Genomic DNA, 13,754 nt, shown 5'->3' with positions numbered 1-13,754 from the left:
TCATTGAAGTGTATTGATATGTGCAGGTGAGTCTTCTGTCCTGTGCTACTGTTTGTTTTCTTATTGCTGCTTGGTCATGATTCTTAAATGTAAACACTCTGCTCTCAAAAGTGAAAGCTTTGAAAGACTCTTGATATAACAAGCCTTTCCCACTCTTTGCCCTGGGGGTGAGAGGGCTGCTTTCTGCCTTTAACTTCCTCAATGTTGGGGTGTCTGGCTCCACCACTGACAACCAGGGGTAAATCCTGGAGGGAAACGGGCAGAGGTCTGCGCCCTGCGTCCTCCACGCGTCCCTAACGCTCCCAAACGCGACCACAGCCCTTACGGGCACAGCCCTATGTCCTATGCAGCCCCTCTGGTGCAGCCACCCACACAACTTAGGGTTAGGATCTGTGCTCTTCCATGTAGGCCTGGCCACCTAGGCCCCAGAAAGTGTCACAGCCTGTTTTTGAAACCTTAGTGATGGTGGCCTAGGTGAAGATGATCTTGGTGGAATATTGATGCCTTTTTCCTCCCAGAAGCCACCCCGGGAGCATATTAAAATGAAGGGGTGTGCCTGCTCAGCTGCCCTCTCTTTAACCTCTCTGCCTTAGTGACATTAGTTCTGGGCTCTCCAGGCGAATGTGTCCATCCGGGAGAGAGCTAGGAATAGGACGTCTCTTTCTGCAGGTACAGTGGGGAAGACTCAGAGAGCTGCATGCCTGAGACATCTTTCCTTGTCCCTCGCTCATTGTTGTGTTCCCTAACTTCTAACTCTCTGCCAGGCCAGGCCCTGTTTCTTTTACTGCCAACCCCCCTGACCCCTCGTCTTCGACCGACTTCCCGCTCTATTATGCCTTCTCCTTTTTTGCTCTCTTCTATGGCCCTTTGAAAAGGAATGCAGGCCGAGCTAAGCCTCATGAAGGAAATCTACCAACAAAAGATGCACTCTTCACTTATGGGTTGAGCTGTGAGACGAGTAAGAAGGGCCGAAGGGGTGATTGGGTTGTTCAGCTGGGAGGCACCAGAGGCGTAGCCAGTATTGCCTACCAAATGGGGGCCGAAGCTAATGTAGTTGGGCCCACTGCACTGACAAAAATATCTGTAAATGACCACACAGCGCTGCTGATTGGGTATTTGCAGAATTTGGGTGGGCCTTGCCCCTCAAGCCCTACCCTGCCTCTGCTCTCACCCCCAGGGCAAAGTGTGGGAAAGGCTCGCTGCAGCAAGAGTCTTTCAAATCTTTCACTTTTGAGAACAGAGTGTTTACATTTAAAAATCATGAACAAGCAGCAATAAGAAGGCATGCAGTAACCTAGGACAGGAGACTGCCCTGTGCATATCAATACACCCCAATGAGAAAGGCAAAGATTTAACTGACCTGCTTAGCTATTAGTGGCTCACACATCTCAATGATTATCATCTCTGCGTGAAGCAAAACATCCTCTGAATTGGGGTGAAAGACAGATCTAATGTGCCAAAGGAAGGCAACATTGAAATTCAGTTTCTTGCTCTCTGAGGAAGGAGGGTCGACAGCCCAATGGGTTAATGCACCTCCTGCAGCCTCCTATGTGTTGCCTGCAGGCGACACATTCAGTGCTGGTGAGATGCTGATACAGGTTGGCTTGCTATGCAGGGGCCGGTGGTCACCTCACAGCGACTCAACAAGGTGTCCTGTTTGAGTCCCAGTGCAAATATCGTATCAACCATGACCCGTAGATTACACTTTTTCCCCCTTGTATTTTCCCCTCAGTTGGGGCCAGAGAGACAAGCTTTTGTATGGGTGTTCCCAAGGCCAGAGTGCAGAAAACAAAGGCACAACTGTTAGTAGGAATGCAGGTATTGAAGGGGCATTAACTGTTGGCTGATCGCGCAGGGCAATGCATACCTATTTTCAATTAAAAAAAAAAAAACACATTTTTTAAATGCCCAGGAGGTTCCAGACATTGGATTAGAACTCTGGTCCCCAGCATCACAAGACCAAGCGCTTAGCAGTTGAGCCACTGATGGCTGTGCTCATGAGAGCTGCTTTTGGGCGTATATATCTTTCTTCTGCACGTCCCTGTGAGCATACCCATTTGCATTGTGAAATATGTTCACTGGAGAAAATGAGGATAGAACATCTGGCTCCCCGCTCCCCGCTCCCCGCTCCACCAAATACCAGCTAACTGCAGTGGCCTAGAGGTTAAGTGCTTGCCTTACAGCGCTGGGGGCCTGGGTTCGAGTCCTGCTTTCGGCACATAAACGCAATAGTGGGTGCCCACTCTCCTTCTAAAAGGTTCAGTGGGTATGAAAAGAGTTCCTTGGTAAAGGGAGAGTGGAAGAAAGCGAGAGGTGGGACTGAGGAAGTGCAGGGTAAAGGAGGAGGCGGGGCAGGCTAAAAGGGGAGGTAGGGCTGATTGAATGAGTCCCTGTGGAGAGAAGATGGGGCTGGGTGAGTGGGGGTAGGTCTAGGGAGGGTGGCAGAGAGGTGGGACTGTGGAAGTGCAAGGTAAGGAGGAGGAGGGGGAGGTAGAACTGGATGAAAAAAAAAATGTCAGCCCATGCTCTGGTCCCTTTTTCCTTCTCAATGCACCCTTCCCCCCACATTAGGGCCCTCCTACACACCCCCCTCTATAATGCAGGGCCCTCCTCCACCATCACACTATCACTAGGGCCCCCCCTTTATCCTACATCCTAGGGCCCCCCCTTTATCCTACATCCCCAGACCTACCTACCCCCACTCACTCAGCCCCACCTCCTCTCCACAAAGACCCGTTCATCCAGCCCTACCTCCCCCGCCTCCTCCTTCACCCTGCACTTCCACAGTCCGGCCTCTCTGCTTTCTTCCACCCTCTACCAGTGAACTCTTTTCATACCCACTGAACCTTCTGCTTTCTTCCACCCTCTACCAGTGAACTCTTTTCATACCCACTGAACCTTTTAGAAGGAGTGCTGGCACCCACTATTCCGTTTATGTGCCGAAAGCAGGATTCGAACCCAGACCCCCAGCGCTGTAACGCAAGCACTTAACCTCTAGGCCACTGCAGTTAGCTGGTATTTGGTGGAGCGGGGGGCCAGATGTTCTGTCCACATTTTCTTCAGTGAACATGTTTCACAATGCAAATGGGTATGCTCACAGGACCATGCAGAAGAATGATAAATACGCCCAAAAGGTGCTCTCAGAAAAACAGCCACCAGAGGCTCAAGCAGGTAAGTGCTTGGTCTTGGAATGCTGGGGGCCTGAGTTCTAATCCAATGTCTGGAATCTCTGGGCATGTTTTTTAAAAAAAATTGTAAAAAGTTTTTTTATTGAAAATGGGTATGCATTGCCGGCGCGATCAGCCAACAATTAATGCCCCTTCAATACCTGCATTCCTACTAACAGTTGTGCCTTTTTTTCCTGCACTCTGGCCTTCGTAACACCCATACAAAAGCTTGTCCCTCTGGCCCCAACAGACTGGAAAAAAAGCAGGGGTAAAAGTGTAATCTACAGGTCATGGTGTATTTGATAATTGCACTGGGACTCAAACAGGACACCTTCTCGAGGCGCTGTGAGGCGACCACCGGCCCCTGCATAGCAAGCCAACCTGTATCAGCATCTCACCAGCAGCTGAACGTGTCGCCTGCAGGTTACACATAGGAGGCTGCAGTAGGTCCATTAACCCATTGGGCTGTCGACCCTCCTTCCTCAGAGAGCAGGAAACTGAATTTCCATGTTGCCTTCCTTTGGCACATTAGATCTATCTTTCACCCCAATTCAGAGCATGTGTTGCTTCACGGAGAGCTGATAATCATTGTGAGTTGTGAGCCACTAAAAGCTAAGCAGGTCAGTTAAATCTTTGCCTTTGTCATTGAAGTGTATTGATATGTGCAGGTGAGTCTTCTGTCCTGTGCTACTGTTTGTTTTCTTATTGCTGCTTGGTCATGATTCTTAAATGTAAACACTCTGCTCTCAAAAGTGAAAGCTTTGAAAGACTCTTGATATAACAAGCCTTTCCCACTCTTTGCCCTGGGGGTGAGAGGGCTGCTTTCTGCCTTTAACTTCCTCAATGTTGGGGTGTCTGGCTCCACCACTGACAACCAGGGGTAAATCCTGGAGGGAAACGGGCAGAGGTCTGCGCCCTGCGTCCTCCACGCGTCCCTAACGCTCCCAAACGCGACCACAGCCCTTACGGGCACAGCCCTATGTCCTATGCAGCCCCTCTGGTGCAGCCACCCACACAACTTAGGGTTAGGATCTGTGCTCTTCCATGTAGGCCTGGCCACCTAGGCCCCAGAAAGTGTCACAGCCTGTTTTTGAAACCTTAGTGATGGTGGCCTAGGTGAAGATGATCTTGGTGGAATATTGATGCCTTTTTCCTCCCAGAAGCCACCCCGGGAGCATATTAAAATGAAGGGGTGTGCCTGCTCAGCTGCCCTCTCTTTAACCTCTCTGCCTTAGTGACATTAGTTCTGGGCTCTCCAGGCGAATGTGTCCATCCGGGAGAGAGCTAGGAATAGGACGTCTCTTTCTGCAGGTACAGTGGGGAAGACTCAGAGAGCTGCATGCCTGAGACATCTTTCCTTGTCCCTCGCTCATTGTTGTGTTCCCTAACTTCTAACTCTCTGCCAGGCCAGGCCCTGTTTCTTTTACTGCCAACCCCCCTGACCCCTCGTCTTCGACCGACTTCCCGCTCTATTATGCCTTCTCCTTTTTTGCTCTCTTCTATGGCCCTTTGAAAAGGAATGCAGGCCGAGCTAAGCCTCATGAAGGAAATCTACCAACAAAAGATGCACTCTTCACTTATGGGTTGAGCTGTGAGACGAGTAAGAAGGGCCGAAGGGGTGATTGGGTTGTTCAGCTGGGAGGCACCAGAGGCGTAGCCAGTATTGCCTACCAAATGGGGGCCGAAGCTAATGTAGTTGGGCCCACTGCACTGACAAAAATATCTGTAAATGACCACACAGCGCTGCTGATTGGGTATTTGCAGAATTTGGGTGGGCCTTGCCCCTCAAGCCCTACCCTGCCTCTGCTCTCACCCCCAGGGCAAAGTGTGGGAAAGGCTCGCTGCAGCAAGAGTCTTTCAAATCTTTCACTTTTGAGAACAGAGTGTTTACATTTAAAAATCATGAACAAGCAGCAATAAGAAGGCATGCAGTAACCTAGGACAGGAGACTGCCCTGTGCATATCAATACACCCCAATGAGAAAGGCAAAGATTTAACTGACCTGCTTAGCTATTAGTGGCTCACACATCTCAATGATTATCATCTCTGCGTGAAGCAAAACATCCTCTGAATTGGGGTGAAAGACAGATCTAATGTGCCAAAGGAAGGCAACATTGAAATTCAGTTTCTTGCTCTCTGAGGAAGGAGGGTCGACAGCCCAATGGGTTAATGCACCTCCTGCAGCCTCCTATGTGTTGCCTGCAGGCGACACATTCAGTGCTGGTGAGATGCTGATACAGGTTGGCTTGCTATGCAGGGGCCGGTGGTCACCTCACAGCGACTCGACAAGGTGTCCTGTTTGAGTCCCAGTGCAAATATCGTATCAACCATGACCCGTAGATTACACTTTTTCCCCCTTGTATTTTCCTCTCAGTTGGGGCCAGAGAGACACGCTTTTGTATGGGTGTTCCCAAGGCCAGAGTGCAGAAAACAAAGGCACAACTGTTAGTAGGAATGCAGGTATTGAAGGGGCATTAACTGTTGGCTGATCGCGCAGGGCAATGCATACCTATTTTCAATTAAAAAAAAAAAAAACACATTTTTTAAATGCCCAGGAGGTTCCAGACATTGGATTAGAACTCTGGTCCCCAGCATCACAAGACCAAGCGCTTAGCAGTTGAGCCACTGATGGCTGTGCTCATGAGAGCTGCTTTTGGGCGTATATATCTTTCTTCTGCACGCCCCTGTGAGCATACCCATTTGCATTGTGAAATATGTTCACTGGAGAAAATGAGGATAGAACATCTGGCTCCCCGCTCCACCAAATACCAGCTAACTGCAGTGGCCTAGAGGTTAAGTGCTTGCCTTACAGCGCTGGGGGCCTGGGTTCGAGTCCTGCTTTCGGCACATAAACGCAATAGTGGGTGCCCACTCTCCTTCTAAAAGGTTCAGTGGGTATGAAAAGAGTTGCTTGGTAAAGGGAGAGTGGAAGAAAGCGAGAGGTGGGACTGAGGAAGTGCAGGGTAAAGGAGGAGGCGGGGCAGGCTAAAAGGGGAGGTAGGGCTGATTGAATGAGTCCCTGTGGAGAGAAGATGGGGCTGGGTGAGTGGGGGTAGGTCTAGGGAGGGTGGCAGAGAGGTGGGACTGTGGAAGTGCAAGGTAAGGAGGAGGAGGGGGAGGTAGAACTGGATGAAAAAAAAAATGTCAGCCCATGCTCTGGTCCCTTTTTCCTTCTCAATGCACCCTTCCCCCCACATTAGGGCCCTCCTACACACCCCCCTCTATAATGCAGGGCCCTCCTCCACCATCACACTATCACTAGGGCCCCCCCTTTATCCTACATCCTAGGGCCCCCCCTTTATCCTACATCCCCAGGCCTACCTACCCCCACTCACTCACTCAGCCCCACCTCCTCTCCACAAAGACCCGTTCATCCAGCCCTACCTCCCCCGCCTCCTCCTTCACCCTGCACTTCCACAGTCCCGCCTCTCTGCTTTCTTCCACCCTCTACCAGTGAACTCTTTTCATACCCACTGAACCTTCTGCTTTCTTCCACCCTCTACCAGTGAACTCTTTTCATACCCACTGAACCTTTTAGAAGGAGTGCTGGCACCCACTATTCCGTTTATGTGCCGAAAGCAGGATTCGAACCCAGACCCCCAGCGCTGTAACGCAAGCACTTAACCTCTAGGCCACTGCAGTTAGCTGGTATTTGGTGGAGCGGGGGGCCAGATGTTCTGTCCACATTTTCTTCAGTGAACATGTTTCACAATGCAAATGGGTATGCTCACAGGACCATGCAGAAGAATGATAAATACGCCCAAAAGGTGCTCTCAGAAAAACAGCCACCAGAGGCTCAAGCAGGTAAGTGCTTGGTCTTGGAATGCTGGGGGCCTGAGTTCTAATCCAATGTCTGGAATCTCTGGGCATGTTTTTTAAAAAAAATTGTAAAAAGTTTTTTTATTGAAAATGGGTATGCATTGCCGGCGCGATCAGCCAACAATTAATGCCCCTTCAATACCTGCATTCCTACTAACAGTTGTGCCTTTTTTTCCTGCACTCTGGCCTTCGTAACACCCATACAAAAGCTTGTCCCTCTGGCCCCAACAGACTGGAAAAAAAGCAGGGGTAAAAGTGTAATCTACAGGTCATGGTGTATTTGATAATTGCACTGGGACTCAAACAGGACACCTTCTCGAGGCGCTGTGAGGCGACCACCGGCCCCTGCATAGCAAGCCAACCTGTATCAGCATCTCACCAGCAGCTGAACGTGTCGCCTGCAGGTTACACATAGGAGGCTGCAGTAGGTCCATTAACCCATTGGGCTGTCGACCCTCCTTCCTCAGAGAGCAGGAAACTGAATTTCCATGTTGCCTTCCTTTGGCACATTAGATCTATCTTTCACCCCAATTCAGAGCATGTGTTGCTTCACGGAGAGCTGATAATCATTGTGAGTTGTGAGCCACTAAAAGCTAAGCAGGTCAGTTAAATCTTTGCCTTTGTCATTGAAGTGTATTGATATGTGCAGGTGAGTCTTCTGTCCTGTGCTACTGTTTGTTTTCTTATTGCTGCTTGGTCATGATTCTTAAATGTAAACACTCTGCTCTCAAAAGTGAAAGCTTTGAAAGACTCTTGATATAACAAGCCTTTCCCACTCTTTGCCCTGGGGGTGAGAGGGCTGCTTTCTGCCTTTAACTTCCTCAATGTTGGGGTGTCTGGCTCCACCACTGACAACCAGGGGTAAATCCTGGAGGGAAACGGGCAGAGGTCTGCGCCCTGCGTCCTCCACGCGTCCCTAACGCTCCCAAACGCGACCACAGCCCTTACGGGCACAGCCCTATGTCCTATGCAGCCCCTCTGGTGCAGCCACCCACACAACTTAGGGTTAGGATCTGTGCTCTTCCATGTAGGCCTGGCCACCTAGGCCCCAGAAAGTGTCACAGCCTGTTTTTGAAACCTTAGTGATGGTGGCCTAGGTGAAGATGATCTTGGTGGAATATTGATGCCTTTTTCCTCCCAGAAGCCACCCCGGGAGCATATTAAAATGAAGGGGTGTGCCTGCTCAGCTGCCCTCTCTTTAACCTCTCTGCCTTAGTGACATTAGTTCTGGGCTCTCCAGGCGAATGTGTCCATCCGGGAGAGAGCTAGGAATAGGACGTCTCTTTCTGCAGGTACAGTGGGGAAGACTCAGAGAGCTGCATGCCTGAGACATCTTTCCTTGTCCCTCGCTCATTGTTGTGTTCCCTAACTTCTAACTCTCTGCCAGGCCAGGCCCTGTTTCTTTTACTGCCAACCCCCCTGACCCCTCGTCTTCGACCGACTTCCCGCTCTATTATGCCTTCTCCTTTTTTGCTCTCTTCTATGGCCCTTTGAAAAGGAATGCAGGCCGAGCTAAGCCTCATGAAGGAAATCTACCAACAAAAGATGCACTCTTCACTTATGGGTTGAGCTGTGAGACGAGTAAGAAGGGCCGAAGGGGTGATTGGGTTGTTCAGCTGGGAGGCACCAGAGGCGTAGCCAGTATTGCCTACCAAATGGGGGCCGAAGCTAATGTAGTTGGGCCCACTGCACTGACAAAAATATCTGTAAATGACCACACAGCGCTGCTGATTGGGTATTTGCAGAATTTGGGTGGGCCTTGCCCCTCAAGCCCTACCCTGCCTCTGCTCTCACCCCCAGGGCAAAGTGTGGGAAAGGCTCGCTGCAGCAAGAGTCTTTCAAATCTTTCACTTTTGAGAACAGAGTGTTTACATTTAAAAATCATGAACAAGCAGCAATAAGAAGGCATGCAGTAACCTAGGACAGGAGACTGCCCTGTGCATATCAATACACCCCAATGAGAAAGGCAAAGATTTAACTGACCTGCTTAGCTATTAGTGGCTCACACATCTCAATGATTATCATCTCTGCGTGAAGCAAAACATCCTCTGAATTGGGGTGAAAGACAGATCTAATGTGCCAAAGGAAGGCAACATTGAAATTCAGTTTCTTGCTCTCTGAGGAAGGAGGGTCGACAGCCCAATGGGTTAATGCACCTCCTGCAGCCTCCTATGTGTTGCCTGCAGGCGACACATTCAGTGCTGGTGAGATGCTGATACAGGTTGGCTTGCTATGCAGGGGCCGGTGGTCACCTCACAGCGACTCAACAAGGTGTCCTGTTTGAGTCCCAGTGCAAATATCGTATCAACCATGACCCGTAGATTACACTTTTTCCCCCTTGTATTTTCCCCTCAGTTGGGGCCAGAGAGACAAGCTTTTGTATGGGTGTTCCCAAGGCCAGAGTGCAGAAAACAAAGGCACAACTGTTAGTAGGAATGCAGGTATTGAAGGGGCATTAACTGTTGGCTGATCGCGCAGGGCAATGCATACCTATTTTCAATTAAAAAAAAAAAAACACATTTTTTAAATGCCCAGGAGGTTCCAGACATTGGATTAGAACTCTGGTCCCCAGCATCACAAGACCAAGCGCTTAGCAGTTGAGCCACTGATGGCTGTGCTCATGAGAGCTGCTTTTGGGCGTATATATCTTTCTTCTGCACGCCCCTGTGAGCATACCCATTTGCATTGTGAAATATGTTCACTGGAGAAAATGAGGATAGAACATCTGGCTCCCCGCTCCCCGCTCCCCGCTCCACCAAATACCAGCTAACTGCAGTGGCCTAGAGGTTAAGTGCTTGCCTTACAGCGCTGGGGGCCTGGGTTCGAGTCCTGCTTTCGGCACATAAACGCAATAGTGGGTGCCCACTCTCCTTCTAAAAGGTTCAGTGGGTATGAAAAGAGTTCCTTGGTAAAGGGAGAGTGGAAGAAAGCGAGAGGTGGGACTGAGGAAGTGCAGGGTAAAGGAGGAGGCGGGGCAGGCTAAAAGGGGAGGTAGGGCTGATTGAATGAGTCCCTGTGGAGAGAAGATGGGGCTGGGTGAGTGGGGGTAGGTCTAGGGAGGGTGGCAGAGAGGTGGGACTGTGGAAGTGCAAGGTAAGGAGGAGGAGGGGGAGGTAGAACTGGATGAAAAAAAAAATGTCAGCCCATGCTCTGGTCCCTTTTTCCTTCTCAATGCACCCTTCCCCCCACATTAGGGCCCTCCTACACACCCCCCTCTATAATGCAGGGCCCTCCTCCACCATCACACTATCACTAGGGCCCCCCCTTTATCCTACATCCTAGGGCCCCCCCTTTATCCTACATCCCCAGACCTACCTACCCCCACTCACTCAGCCCCACCTCCTCTCCACAAAGACCCGTTCATCCAGCCCTACCTCCCCCGCCTCCTCCTTCACCCTGCACTTCCACAGTCCGGCCTCTCTGCTTTCTTCCACCCTCTACCAGTGAACTCTTTTCATACCCACTGAACCTTCTGCTTTCTTCCACCCTCTACCAGTGAACTCTTTTCATACCCACTGAACCTTTTAGAAGGAGTGCTGGCACCCACTATTCCGTTTATGTGCCGAAAGCAGGATTCGAACCCAGACCCCCAGCGCTGTAACGCAAGCACTTAACCTCTAGGCCACTGCAGTTAGCTGGTATTTGGTGGAGCGGGGGGCCAGATGTTCTGTCCACATTTTCTTCAGTGAACATGTTTCACAATGCAAATGGGTATGCTCACAGGACCATGCAGAAGAATGATAAATACGCCCAAAAGGTGCTCTCAGAAAAACAGCCACCAGAGGCTCAAGCAGGTAAGTGCTTGGTCTTGGAATGCTGGGGGCCTGAGTTCTAATCCAATGTCTGGAATCTCTGGGCATGTTTTTTAAAAAAAATTGTAAAAAGTTTTTTTATTGAAAATGGGTATGCATTGCCGGCGCGATCAGCCAACAATTAATGCCCCTTCAATACCTGCATTCCTACTAACAGTTGTGCCTTTTTTTCCTGCACTCTGGCCTTCGTAACACCCATACAAAAGCTTGTCCCTCTGGCCCCAACAGACTGGAAAAAAAGCAGGGGTAAAAGTGTAATCTACAGGTCATGGTGTATTTGATAATTGCACTGGGACTCAAACAGGACACCTTCTCGAGGCGCTGTGAGGCGACCACCGGCCCCTGCATAGCAAGCCAACCTGTATCAGCATCTCACCAGCAGCTGAACGTGTCGCCTGCAGGTTACACATAGGAGGCTGCAGTAGGTCCATTAACCCATTGGGCTGTCGACCCTCCTTCCTCAGAGAGCAGGAAACTGAATTTCCATGTTGCCTTCCTTTGGCACATTAGATCTATCTTTCACCCCAATTCAGAGCATGTGTTGCTTCACGGAGAGCTGATAATCATTGTGAGTTGTGAGCCACTAAAAGCTAAGCAGGTCAGTTAAATCTTTGCCTTTGTCATTGAAGTGTATTGATATGTGCAGGTGAGTCTTCTGTCCTGTGCTACTGTTTGTTTTCTTATTGCTGCTTGGTCATGATTCTTAAATGTAAACACTCTGCTCTCAAAAGTGAAAGCTTTGAAAGACTCTTGATATAACAAGCCTTTCCCACTCTTTGCCCTGGGGGTGAGAGGGCTGCTTTCTGCCTTTAACTTCCTCAATGTTGGGGTGTCTGGCTCCACCACTGACAACCAGGGGTAAATCCTGGAGGGAAACGGGCAGAGGTCTGCGCCCTGCGTCCTCCACGCGTCCCTAACGCTCCCAAACGCGACCACAGCCCTTACGGGCACAGCCCTATGTCCTATGCAGCCCCTCTGGTGCAGCCACCCACACAACTTAGGGTTAGGATCTGTGCTCTTCCATGTAGGCCTGGCCACCTAGGCCCCAGAAAGTGTCACAGCCTGTTTTTGAAACCTTAGTGATGGTGGCCTAGGTGAAGATGATCTTGGTGGAATATTGATGCCTTTTTCCTCCCAGAAGCCACCCCGGGAGCATATTAAAATGAAGGGGTGTGCCTGCTCAGCTGCCCTCTCTTTAACCTCTCTGCCTTAGTGACATTAGTTCTGGGCTCTCCAGGCGAATGTGTCCATCCGGGAGAGAGCTAGGAATAGGACGTCTCTTTCTGCAGGTACAGTGGGGAAGACTCAGAGAGCTGCATGCCTGAGACATCTTTCCTTGTCCCTCGCTCATTGTTGTGTTCCCTAACTTCTAACTCTCTGCCAGGCCAGGCCCTGTTTCTTTTACTGCCAACCCCCCTGACCCCTCGTCTTCGACCGACTTCCCGCTCTATTATGCCTTCTCCTTTTTTGCTCTCTTCTATGGCCCTTTGAAAAGGAATGCAGGCCGAGCTAAGCCTCATGAAGGAAATCTACCAACAAAAGATGCACTCTTCACTTATGGGTTGAGCTGTGAGACGAGTAAGAAGGGCCGAAGGGGTGATTGGGTTGTTCAGCTGGGAGGCACCAGAGGCGTAGCCAGTATTGCCTACCAAATGGGGGCCGAAGCTAATGTAGTTGGGCCCACTGCACTGACAAAAATATCTGTAAATGACCACACAGCGCTGCTGATTGGGTATTTGCAGAATTTGGGTGGGCCTTGCCCCTCAAGCCCTACCCTGCCTCTGCTCTCACCCCCAGGGCAAAGTGTGGGAAAGGCTCGCTGCAGCAAGAGTCTTTCAAATCTTTCACTTTTGAGAACAGAGTGTTTACATTTAAAAATCATGAACAAGCAGCAATAAGAAGGCATGCAGTAACCTAGGACAGGAGACTGCCCTGTGCATATCAATACACCCCAATGAGAAAGGCAAAGATTTAACTGACCTGCTTAGCTATTAGTGGCTCACACATCTCAATGATTATCATCTCTGCGTGAAGCAAAACATCCTCTGAATTGGGGTGAAAGACAGATCTAATGTGCCAAAGGAAGGCAACATTGAAATTCAGTTTCTTGCTCTCTGAGGAAGGAGGGTCGACAGCCCAATGGGTTAATGCACCTCCTGCAGCCTCCTATGTGTTGCCTGCAGGCGACACATTCAGTGCTGGTGAGATGCTGATACAGGTTGGCTTGCTATGCAGGGGCCGGTGGTCACCTCACAGCGACTCGACAAGGTGTCCTGTTTGAGTCCCAGTGCAAATATCGTATCAACCATGACCCGTAGATTACACTTTTTCCCCCTTGTATTTTCCTCTCAGTTGGGGCCAGAGAGACACGCTTTTGTATGGGTGTTCCCAAGGCCAGAGTGCAGAAAACAAAGGCACAACTGTTAGTAGGAATGCAGGTATTGAAGGGGCATTAACTGTTGGCTGATCGCGCAGGGCAATGCATACCTATTTTCAATTAAAAAAAAAAAAAACACATTTTTTAAATGCCCAGGAGGTTCCAGACATTGGATTAGAACTCTGGTCCCCAGCATCACAAGACCAAGCGCTTAGCAGTTGAGCCACTGATGGCTGTGCTCATGAGAGCTGCTTTTGGGCGTATATATCTTTCTTCTGCACGCCCCTGTGAGCATACCCATTTGCATTGTGAAATATGTTCACTGGAGAAAATGAGGATAGAACATCTGGCTCCCCGCTCCACCAAATACCAGCTAACTGCAGTGGCCTAGAGGTTAAGTGCTTGCCTTACAGCGCTGGGGGCCTGGGTTCGAGTCCTGCTTTCGGCACATAAACGCAATAGTGGGTGCCCACTCTCCTTCTAAAAGGTTCAGTGGGTATGAAAAGAGTTGCTTGGTAAAGGGAGAGTGGAAGAAAGCGAGAGGTGGGACTGAGGAAGTGCAGGGTAAAGGAGGAGGCG

The sequence above is a fragment of the Ambystoma mexicanum genome, chromosome 4p, assembly GCF_040938575.1.
Source record: "Ambystoma mexicanum isolate Mex_15411 chromosome 4p, UKY_AmexF1_1, whole genome shotgun sequence".
NCBI classification, from domain to species: domain Eukaryota; kingdom Metazoa; phylum Chordata; class Amphibia; order Caudata; family Ambystomatidae; genus Ambystoma; species Ambystoma mexicanum.
Note: the sequence above shows the minus strand (reverse complement) of the source record.